This window comes from Ovis aries, chromosome 19 (assembly GCF_016772045.2).
Source record: "Ovis aries strain OAR_USU_Benz2616 breed Rambouillet chromosome 19, ARS-UI_Ramb_v3.0, whole genome shotgun sequence".
In the NCBI taxonomy this organism is placed as follows: Eukaryota; Metazoa; Chordata; class Mammalia; order Artiodactyla; family Bovidae; genus Ovis; species Ovis aries.
In genome coordinates, this window is record NC_056072.1 from 12,599,858 (window position 1) to 12,611,103 (window position 11,246).

The 11,246-nt window shown below is 51.7% G+C and overlaps 1 pseudogene; it reads right to left on the reverse strand.

Annotated features, from left to right (window-relative positions):
• Positions 1-980: 980 nt before the first annotated feature.
• On the reverse strand, positions 981-10,869 carry LOC101117796 (alpha-N-acetylgalactosaminide alpha-2,6-sialyltransferase 6-like; annotated as a pseudogene).
• Positions 10,870-11,246: the final 377 nt, after the last annotated feature.

Genomic DNA, 11,246 nt, shown 5'->3' on the forward strand with positions numbered 1-11,246 from the left:
TTTTAACATTTACCTTGTGGCTTAGAATGCCCCTGGCCCACTGTCACTTGCCTCCAGGTATGTGTGTGTCCGATTTGAAAACCAGGAATGTGTACCGGACTGAGCAGGAAGCCTGGATTCTCACAGGTGCTTAGCAAACGAGTGCAGTTTTGAGCTGTTAGGGGAGAGGACTCCCTTTAGCCCTCAGACGAGTTCTATAAGCCAAATCCATATTTGTTACTCCTACTTTACAAGTAAGAAATGTGAGGAAAGAGGAGGTTGAATAATTTTGCCCCAGGGCGCGTGGCTAATCATAGATGGGTTTTTAAAAATGTTTATTCATTTATTTGCGGCCGTGCTGGGCCTTCGCTGCTACGCAGGCTTTCCTCTGGTCGTGGTGAGTGGAGGCTACTCTCGTTTCGCTGTGTGAGCTCCTCACTGTGGCGGCTTCTCTTGTTGCGGAGCATGGGCTCCACACCATGGCCTTCAGTACTTGCAGCTGGGCTCAGTAGTTCTGGTTCCGGGGCCCTAGAGCACACGCTCAGTAGTTGCAGTGCTTGGATTTAGCTGCTCCACAGCACGTCAGATCTTCCCAGATCAGGGATCGAACCCTTGTCCCCTGCGCTGGCAGGCAGATTGCTTACCACTGAGCCACCAGGGAAGCCCGGAGGTAGGGTTTTGAATCAGGCTGTTGCCCCAGTGTGTGTCCCTTCACCTCTGCCTCACTCTTCTCCCAGGAAAACAGCTTGTGCAGGACGGACCAGGAAATGGACAGTGTCACCCGAGTAGGGGTTGTTCAAGGAGTGAGTGACAGGAGAGAGCGGCGAAGCTACTACTGCAGTTCTAGCGGGGCATGCTGCGGAGTCAGATATATTTTGAAGGTTGAAACAAGACGTGCTAGTGGATTGGATGTACAGGGTGAGGCAAAGAGAGGAATTAATGGATTATGGTTCTTCTTGTCTTGTTTTTATGGACTATAATTGCTTTATAATCTATGTTAGTTTCTGCTGCACAGTGAAGTGAAACAGCCATATGTGTACATATAGCCCCTCCCTCAGGGGCCTCCCTCCCATCACTTCCCCCCATAGAATATTACTCCACCCCTAAAAGGAACGAAATAGAGTCATTTGCAGAGAAAATAGATCCTGTTTTTCACTTGAGCATGGGAGATGCAGATGTCGTTTGTACAGAGAGGAATCCCAGGGAGATTACCCAGACACCAGTCCCCAGCCTCACCCCTGGAGATCCCCAACCCCACAAATGCCCCAGCCTGGCCTCCTACCCACCACACAACCTCTCTTTAGCTCTGGAAAGTGGGGGGGGGGCAACACAAAATCCTCAGCTTCCTGGGACAGGACCCCACCGTCCAGCCAATAGGAAGTGATTTGGGGGTCCACCCTGGGCTCTGAACCAAGGCCTCAGGGGAAAGGACATAACCTTAGCCTCAGATTACTCTGGTTGACTGTGCTCAGACCCTGAATGGACAGGAAATACCCTTGACACCCATTAACCACATAGAAGCCAAATCCCTGTTTGGCCAAGAGATTCCTCCAGGCCCTGAATGGCTGGAGGATACACCCTCTTCAAGGTCTGATGGGTCGGAAGACACTCTTGGAGGCCACGATTGGTCAGGAGATGGCCTGCGTGGACTCCCACTTCTCCTTTCTCCCTCGTGAGAGCCCCACAGGCAGGGTGGCCTAGGTCCAGGAGGGGTAGGAGAAGGTGATTCCGTACAGCTGGGCCCAGGAAGAGAAGCCCCTCTTCTTCCTGATGAAGTGGTGGTGGTTGCCCTTCTCATTCTGAGTGTCGGTGACACGCTCGTCCAGCGCCTTAGGCTTGTGGCAGTGGTAGGGCACATGCTGTAGGCGGGGCCGCTGCAGTAGTCGGGGGGCACCATGCCATAGATGTGCACGTGGTCACACTATGCCACCGCAGTCGCCATGGTGAACCAGCCTGTGCTCAACCACGAGCAGGACTCTCTTCCCTGTCCTTGCCTGCCTCACTCCAGAAGAGGTCACCAGACTGGCTCAGGACTCTTCCCTGTCCTTGCCTGCCTCACTCCGGAAGAGGTCACCAGACTGGCTCAGGACTCTTCCCTGTCCTTGCCTGCCTCACTCCGGAAGAGGTCACCAGACTGGCTCAGGACTCCTCCCTGTCCTTGCCTGCCTCACTCCGGAAGAGGTCACCAGACTGGCTCGTGCAGCCAAGAGAGATGGCGTAAGCGTCCATGCTGGGGAACACCAGGCCTGCCCGCTGGATGACGCGCACCAGCCTGTCCTGGGGTGTCTGCATCTTGGTGGGAGACCCCAGAAGGTGAACAGGGTTTCGGAGGTCTGGTTGATGAACTCCTAGAGTCTCCGCAGCACATGGAATGCACTGGAATGGGCTGCTACGCGGAAGGTGGTCTTGTTACCCACAAGGTGGTCTGAGTAGCCCGTGGTGGGGGTGTCGTTCATGCAGATTGTGCCCTCGGCCTGCTTGACCTCAGGGCCCAGTTTGGTTCCTAGCAGGTGGCTGGAGCTGGTGACAATCACATTGGTGGCACCAGCTGGGCAGTGTCTTGTGGGCGAGAATGGGGATGTAGCCGTCAGTGATGCTCCACTTCTTGAGGTTGACCAGCTGGTGGATCTGGCTCCACTTCTTGAGGTTGACCAGCTGGCGGATCTGGCGCCACAGGGAGCTGTAATAAGAGACCTCACTGGCACTGTTGGAGCTACAGAGGGTGAGGGTGGTGATGAGAGCAAAGAGGATCACGCACACTGCTGACCACTGCTGTTGTTACTCATCTCTCTCTGGCGACTGCTGTGGGGCAGAGGCCGGCATCCTGCGGATGGCCCAGGGGGGAGGGGTGTGGGGTCACACCTCCCCTGGGGGGCGCCAGCTCCTCTCAGCCCCCAAGCCCCTCGCAAGGTGCCTGGAGCCCAGAGTTGAGGTCTGGGCTGCTGTGGCTGCCCAGGCCCCGCTGCCAAAACAGCTGTTTTGATCGATTCTGGTTTTTCAGTGAAATAAGGGTGTACAGGGCATGCTCAGTTGCACAGTCATGTCCGACTTTTTGAGACTTCATGGACTGTAGCCTGCCAGGTTCCTTTGTCCGTGGGATTCTCTAGGCAAGAATACTGGAGTGTGTAGCCATGCCCTCCTCCAGGGGATTGTCCCAACCCAGGGTTCAGATCCCAACTGGTATCTCCTGTGTCTCCTGCACTGTAAGCAAATTCTTTACCGCTGAGTCACAGGGGAAGCCAAGAAGCAAGGCAGTTGGCTGAGAATGAGGACAGAGTGTGGGGTGAAATGGCTGTTTTGGAGGCTGGGAGGCTGAGTGTATGGGGGACATTGAGTAGAATAACCTGGTAATGAGGAAAGCCTGCTTGAGTCTTGTCGTCAGGAGCCAAGTGCAACTAAGCAGGTGCTCATGTGGCTGCTCAGCCGTGTCTGACTCTTCGCAACCCCATGGACTGCAGCCCGCCAGGCTCCACTGTCCATGAGATCCTCCCGACAAGAAATACTGGAGTGAGGTGCCGTTTCCTCCTCCAGGGGACCTTCCCAACCCAGGGTTCAAACCTGTGTCTCCCACACTGGCAGGCAGATTCTTACCACTGAGCCACTTATCTCCTCCTCCCACGCAGGAGATAATACACACTTCAACCAGGAGCTACTGTGTGCAACAGACAGGTGGGCTTAGGAGTGCTGAGGTTCGGTTAGGCAAGTGTGAGAGAGATGGCAGGAGGGTCCCTGATCCAGCCTCCTTCTTACTCCCCAGACCTTGGTCCTATTTCCGATGCTGGTCTCGTTTTTACTGATGCCTTCCTGGTCTCTTTGCCCCCATCTACCTTCCTGCCCTTCACCCCTCTGGGCCTCAGCCATCCTCCTCCTCTTTCTCCCCTACCCCTCCTTCAATTTCTCATCCTGAGAAAACGAGGCCCACAAGCCAGCTCAGCCAGAGGTGGAACCGGTACTTCAAAAGGGCACAGTAATAGTGACTTTCTCTGTTTGACAAAGACTCCTACCTGCCTGCCAGCACCAGAGCTGATTTTCTTAGAATGCAGGCTCCTTGAAGTTGGAGGAAGCAGCTTGTCCACCCATCAATAAGTGTGGCCCAAGGTGTAATTATTGTTAGGCCTGTTGTGAGAGGCGAAGGTGGTCCCTGAGCTTCCCCTCTGCTGTGTTCCATAACGAGCTTGTCTGGTGGAGGAGATGGACCCAGGCCCAAAGGACTCAGTTGGGATGTGTCCTGGTCTCCCTTCAGACTGAAGGACTTATTCCCCCAGCTTCTGGGAGTGCTGTGGGCAGGTGGCCCCCTGCTGTCGGCAGTCTCAGGAATTGTTTAGCTAAGGTCCAGCCTGCATCCAGTGACTGGTTTATACCAGGTTGTAAAGGCCTGACTTTCTCAACCCAAGTTGAGGTGTCTCAGAAGGGTCATTCCAGTGACAGAGCTCCTGGGGGAGGTGGCGGGGAGGTGAGCTGAGGCTTTCACAGCTTCACCTCTCCATCTCCTCAATTCTTGCCTCCCTCCTCTCCCTCCGACAGCTGTTGACCTCAAGGGCACCCCTTAATCAACGTAATCACCCTTATCTCCCTCTCAGAGATTCTTCTGGGGAACCCAACTTGCAACAGTTGAGGCCGGTAGTGACCCAAGAAAGCAGACACTAAGGTGAAATTGGTTTTCTTGGCGTAGCATTAACATCACACCTGAACTCTAAAATGATCCCTTCCCTGGATTCCTCCTGTTCTACAAAATCATAATTGCACGTGTGTTTTGCTGAAAGTTTTCACTTTTGTCTCAGGTTCAAAGGATTTGTTAACAAAATAAGCCACCTATTCTATATAAATAAATAATACAAATGTTTGTTAGAGGATTATCTAGCTTACTTTCAATATACTAACATTAAAAGAAAAGATAAATAGAAGCAACAGAAGATACATATGCAAGATCAAACCAGTCAATCCTAAAGGAAACCAGTCCTGAACGGAAGGACTGATGCTGAAGCTGAAACGCCAGTACTTTGGCCACCAGATGTGAAGAGCTGATTCATTGGAAAAGACCCTGATGCTGGGAAAGATTGAAGGCAGGAGAAGAAGGGGATGACAGAGGATGAGATGGTTGGGTGGCATCACTGACTTGATGGGCATGAGTTTGAGCAAGCTCTGGGAGTTGGTGATGGACAGGGAGGCCTGGCATGCTGCAGTCTGTGGGGTCGCAGAGTCAGACACGATTGAGTGACTGAACTGAACTGAGCTGAGAGGATACATCACCAAATTGGGTTTTGACCAGCATCCAGACTCAAACAGCAGTGGGAAGTCCCTGCAACACAGCACGTCTGGAGTCCCAGTTGGGAAAAAAGACTCAGGCATCGCATCCGCTCCTTGGGTGAGACTTCAAAGGCTGCACCTCAGGGTTCCCGCTTTTAATCCCAGGATGCAAACTGATATCATTAATCTGTGAGCAAATAGCAGCTCTGGTTTCCTGTTAATGCTTATAAAACTTGGAATGTTGTTAAGCCCAGGACTTGGTTGGCCAGGGCACCTCCAGGGGCTCAACAGTCTCAAGATTCATCCTCTACCTATGGTGCTTACAATGCTTCCACTCACAGCAAGCAGTCACTCACAGTCAGGGCAGTGTCCAGGCAGGTTAGAAGCAAGGTCAGAGGCCTGCTCTGCTCTGTCTGTGGAGCCTAAACAAGACTATTTAATTTCCCTAACAAGGTGTCACCTTCTAGGCCCCAAGCCCACTTCCTTCCTCAAGTATAAGTTATTCCCACACTTTCTCCTCTGCTCCCCTAGCCTCCAGACCATGGCCCTGTTTCATGAGTCAACGTGGGGACACGGGGGGATGTGCCTACTTCTGTCACCCTGCCATGCCGTATTCTGGGCAGGTCAGAACCTGAGGCTGCCAGAGCGACTGGAAAGTGGGAGCTGAAATGCCAGGAAGGAGGAAAGGCAGAGAGCCCTGAAATCTGAGTGAAAACTCTCCTCTCAGTCTCTACCCTCATCGCCATTGTCGGCTTCTTCCTTTTTTTAAAAAAAAATCTTTGTATCATTTAATATGTTATGAAAATTCCTCAGCATCAGTAAGAACAGAGTACATTCAATATCATTTTGAAGGGCTTCCTTGGTGCCTCGGACATAAAGAATCTGCCTGTAATGCAGGAGATCCGGGTTAGATCCCTGGGTCGAGATCCCCTGGAGAAGGAAATGGCAACCCACTCCAGTATTCTTGCCTGGAGAATCCCATGGACAGAGAGCCTGGTGGGCTACAGTCCTTGGAGTCACAAAGAGTCGTACACGACCAAGCGCCTCTCACATCATTTTGAATGCCCGTGTATATTCCACTGTACAGATATACTGTAATTTAACCATCTACTATTGGTCATTTGGAGGGTTTCCAATTGTTAAGGTTAATTTCGGGGGAGGGCGGGTTGTGGGCTTTTCTTTCTTCAAGCTGAAGGAAGGGCTTCCCCGGTGGCTCAGTGGTAAAGAGTCCACCTGCCAGGAGACACAGGATGGCTCCCTGGTCCAGGAAGATCCCGCTTGCCACAGAGCAGCTAAGCCCTTGTGCTACAGCTACTGATCCTGTGCTCTAGAGTCTGGGAGCCACAGCCACTGAAATTCGCACCCCCTAGTGCCCGTGCCCGCGCCCTCAAACGAGAGAGGCCACTGCAGTGAGAAGCCCCCACACAGCAGCTGGAGGGTAGCCCCCGATTGCCCCAAGCAGAGAAAAGCCCGTGCAACTACAAAGACCCAGCGCAACCAACATCCACTCATTAATTATTTAAAAACCTGAAGCGAAATTCGCTCGGTTGTGTCCGACTCTTTGCAACCCCATGGACTATACAGTCCATGGAATTCTCTAGGCCAGAATACTGGAGTGGGTAGCCTTTCCCTTCTCCAGGGGATCTTCCCAACCCCGGGTTGAACCCAGGTCTCCCACGTTGCAGGCAGAGTCTTCACCAGCTGAGCTACAAGGAAAGCCCCACAAAGCCTGAAGGAGACCACTTACGATGTCAGTCTGTTCCCAGCTGGAAACAGGTTCCAGTGCCGCCAGGACTGTCCCATCTCTTGGGTTTGTCGGTGCTGCTGGCAGCCTGACAGGCTCAGAACCAGAGGGAAAGAGGGGCTACTGCCAGGGAGGAGAAGGTTCATGGTCAGGGAGGCTGAAACCTACAGGCAGGAGTGGCTAAAACACCCAGTCCTGTGAACTTCGTCCACACCACCTCAGTGGCAGACGGAGATGAGGCTGGCAGTTGATACGGAGAGGCAGGAAAGGGTCTTGGATTCTCAAGAAGCAAACCTGAGACCCGGGTACAAGTAGTTTATTGGGAGGTGGTTCTGATTCCGGTGGTGAAAAACTAGAAGGAAGGACCTTTATTCTTGTCTTCTTTGAAGGAAGAATTCAGCAGAGACCAAGATTGTGAAAAGATAAAGGTGTTTATAAAAAGAAGCAGAATACGTGTAAAAGAACACGTAGCTGAACTCAGAGTGAGTCATGTGCAACGGGGCTGGCTTAGGTTGCTTAAATCAAGGTAGTTTTCTGCTTTTGTTTTCTGACCAGTCATCTTCATATCTGGTCCTGGTACGGGCGCACATCTCTCAGCCAAGATGGATTCCAGCTGACCTCTTCTCCCTCCTTTTGTCCTTCCCCTCGACTGAGGGCCTTCTCTGGGCCAGGAAACCCCACAAGAATGCACCCCGTCTGGGCCCAGTGCTCCCACTGGTCTCCCATCTCGAAGCATCAGCAGGAGACCAGCTGCAGTTGCTCAGCCAGGGGCCTGTGCACCTCCTACCTCAGGTCTGAAGAGAGGAGCCTGACCCAGATGTTACTGAGTCGCGTCTGCTGTGAGCACCCAGGGCCCGATCCCGCCGGGGACCCTCTGAGATGAGGCCAGGACTAGGGTGAGGTACTTGGGGTGCCAGATTAAGGAGGGACCCACTCTCGCACAGCCCTGGTAGATGCCGCCTTACATCTTGCACCCTGGAGCCTCTCTTACCTTGTCCTAGTCCCTGCCCTCCTCTGAGAGACTGTGCAGAACTAACCTCATGATTGTTCCGCCCACAACCGGGAGCCAGGGATCTTGTCGCTGACCCCATCCTTCACTGATTGAGCATTTCCCCTGGGTTGTTAAATCTCAGCACTTGTGGCCCTGAGGCAGAGTCAGAGGGAGGAAGAGCTGGTCCTGCAGAGGTCTGCTGAAGGCATGCAGGCCAGGTGTCCATGGCCCCTGCCGTGGACGGAGAGGATGTATTTAGAAACAGAGTTCAGGGAGCCTGAATATATCCCTCCTCTCTCCGGGGCCCACCTTCTTCTGCTTCTGTGACCCTTGAAGCCAGTGAAGGAAACGTTCAAGAGAATCACTTGGAGAACTAGGCTGTGTCTTCGGAATCTGGAGATGCCGGGACTGGTAGTCTTCTCGTACCTCGTGGTAGCCACCTTGTGTAGTCCTTGAGGTGAGGTGCATCTGCAGTACAGCAAGAAGTGGGCCTCCTGGGAAAGACCTGCCCTTCCTAGAAGGGGGGCCTGAGCTTCTCAGGGCCAGAGATGAAGCCCAACCACGGAAGCCAGAGTTTCACTGTCCTGGGAGCATCCTACACGAGAAGACAACCAGCAGGGAAGTCCATGGAAAATGCGGGGGTAGCAGCCAGGCTTAGAACGTATCACCCAGATCAGTGATGGGAGTTCCTTGAAAAACCCACAAAGATGCTCTACAGGAAAGAGGCAGCCTCGGGCACTGCCACACAGAGGACCTCAGTGCCAAGCTGTCCCCAGAGCAGCCATGATATGCCTTTTCTGCTCCCCACCCTGCCAGCCCAGCCCAGCCCTGGCTGAGGAAGGGCAGCAGAGTGAGAAGGGAGGGAGAAGAAGGGAAGGACAAGGAGGAGAAGCCACCCTCTCCCACCTCCCCCAGGCCAGTTTCCTTGGCAGGAGGCCCAGGCTGGAGGACCAGGGAACGTCGGGTGGATAAAAGATCGATGCTTTGATATTTTATTGGACTGGACTTTTAAAAATACCTTTAAAAACAGTATTGACACCCAAGTGTGACTCAGAAAGATGCAGGTTCTGAGCAGTCATCTGTGTAAGAATGGAAGAGTCAGCATTCTGCAGTACAGTTGGCAGGGAGAGCGGTTGGAAAGAAAAATGTCATTTTCAGCTACTGTCCTCCTGGGTTCATCCATTCAATAAACCCGTGTCCTCCATTCTAGCTTTGCCCAAATGTGCTAAAATGGCATTATTTAAAAATTCTGTCTGTATATCTAGAATTTGCTCAGAACCTGGGAGAGACATGTGGTTAATTGACATCCCCCACCCCCACCACCAGCCAGTGAGAACTCTGGCCCTGCATGCTGACACTGTTTCCAAAAGCAACAGAACAGTTGGGAGCTAAGAAGCCACCCCAGTCATGACTGCTGCAGCCTTCCCCACCTCTCCCCTGCCAGAGAGGCCCTGGAGGTTGAGACGCAATCACAGTAGGAAACTCTAAGAAGCAGAATAATAGTAAGACTGGGATTGACTTCAGCCAGAGTTCAACATTGCTGCTATCCCAGCTCTCAATGGCCAACATTGTTATTAAATAGCTTGAACATCATCTCTGAGGAAAGCTGGACCTCCTGTGCTTGTTGATGGTTCGGTGTTGGATGCCAAAGGAATTTCCCTTCTCATCCAAGGTGATATAAGGAAGGGTCAGTCTTGCTCAGGGCCTTTGGATATCATGTGCACACAGATCCCCTGGGTCCTTGTCAGAATGCAGAGTCGGATCTGGAGTGGGGCAGGAGTATGCATTTTTAACTAGCTCCCAACTGGTGTCAAGTGCTTTGGTGCGTGGACTACATTTACAGTAGCAAAGATCCAGAACGGTGATTCTCCACTTTAGCTGCACGTGAGAATCACATGCGGGAATCTGCAAAATCTCAGATTCAGATTTCATTGGTCTGGAGTGGGATCCTGATGCTGATGTTTTTAAAATTCCCGTATAATTCTGTAAGAGCCTCCCTGATGGCTCAGTGGTAAAGAATCCACTTGCCAATGCAGGAACCACAGAAGACCCAATGCAGGAACCACTCTCTGACCCAGGGATCCCATCTCTGGGTCAGAGAGATCCCCTGGAGGAGGAAACAGCAGCCCACTCCAATATTCTTTCTTTTTTTTCTCACTCCAATATTCTTGCCTGGGAAATCCCATGGACAGAGGAGCCTGGCGGGCTACAGTCCACAAAGTCACAAAGAGTTGGACCCATCTTTGCAAGTGAACAACAACACAATTTTATAAACAGCTAAGATTGAGAAATAGATTTATAATAAGAATTGTGACATTTGTTTATTCTATAACTGTTATTTATTTATGGAAGATAAAAGTGGTTACGGAGTTAATACCAACATAGACAAAGAATGATTCTTCTAAATCCACCTGAGGTTGAAAACACCTAGGAAGAGTCACCCCACCTGAACCCTAGTATGTCGCACCAGTGCAGGAAATGGCTGCTGATAAAATCGCCACCTAACCTCAACCAGAAAGGCTAGGACAGCCCCACTGAGTGGATTGTGGGCACTCTGAATTGTCTGTGCAGAAAGAAGGGGAGGCAGGGTGCGTGTGAGTGCGTATGCTCGAGAGACATGTATGCATGTGATGGAAATTCAGCGTCGACCAAAATGTCCCTTCCTCCCTCAAGTCTCAGTTTAAAAGTAGTTTTGTCCTTTTTATTCATCACTCAAGGTGATGATGGCAGTGCTTTGAGACTAGTCACTCTGTATTAATTTCCCAGGATTGCATGACAAGTTACCAAAAACTCAGTGACCCAAACGATAGAATTGCATTTTCTCACGGTTCTGGGGGCCAAAGTCCAAAATCAAGGTGTAGGCGGGGCCGCGTTCTCTCTGAAACCTTTCGGGGAGAATCCATTCCATGTCTTAGTTTCCAGTGGTTGGTGGCAAGTCTTGGCTTGTGGCACTCCAATCTTTGCCTCTGTCACCCTGTGGAATCCTCCCTGTGTCTGTTCACTTCTTCTAAGGACATCAGTCATATTGGATTAAAGGCCCACCGTACTCAAGTATGACCTCATTGTAATGAATATCATCTGCCATGATCTGATTTCTAGATAAGATCATGTTCTAGGACTCTGGGAAGGGCATGAATTTGGGGGCAGGATGCTCTCCAACCCAGTACACTCTTCTTACCTAAAGATGGGAAGATTCCTGAGGCCATCACAGGTCCATTTCGGAAATACCTTGCCCAAATCCCCCTACAAACAGGAGTTCTTTGTTTTACACCAGAGCCCAGCCTG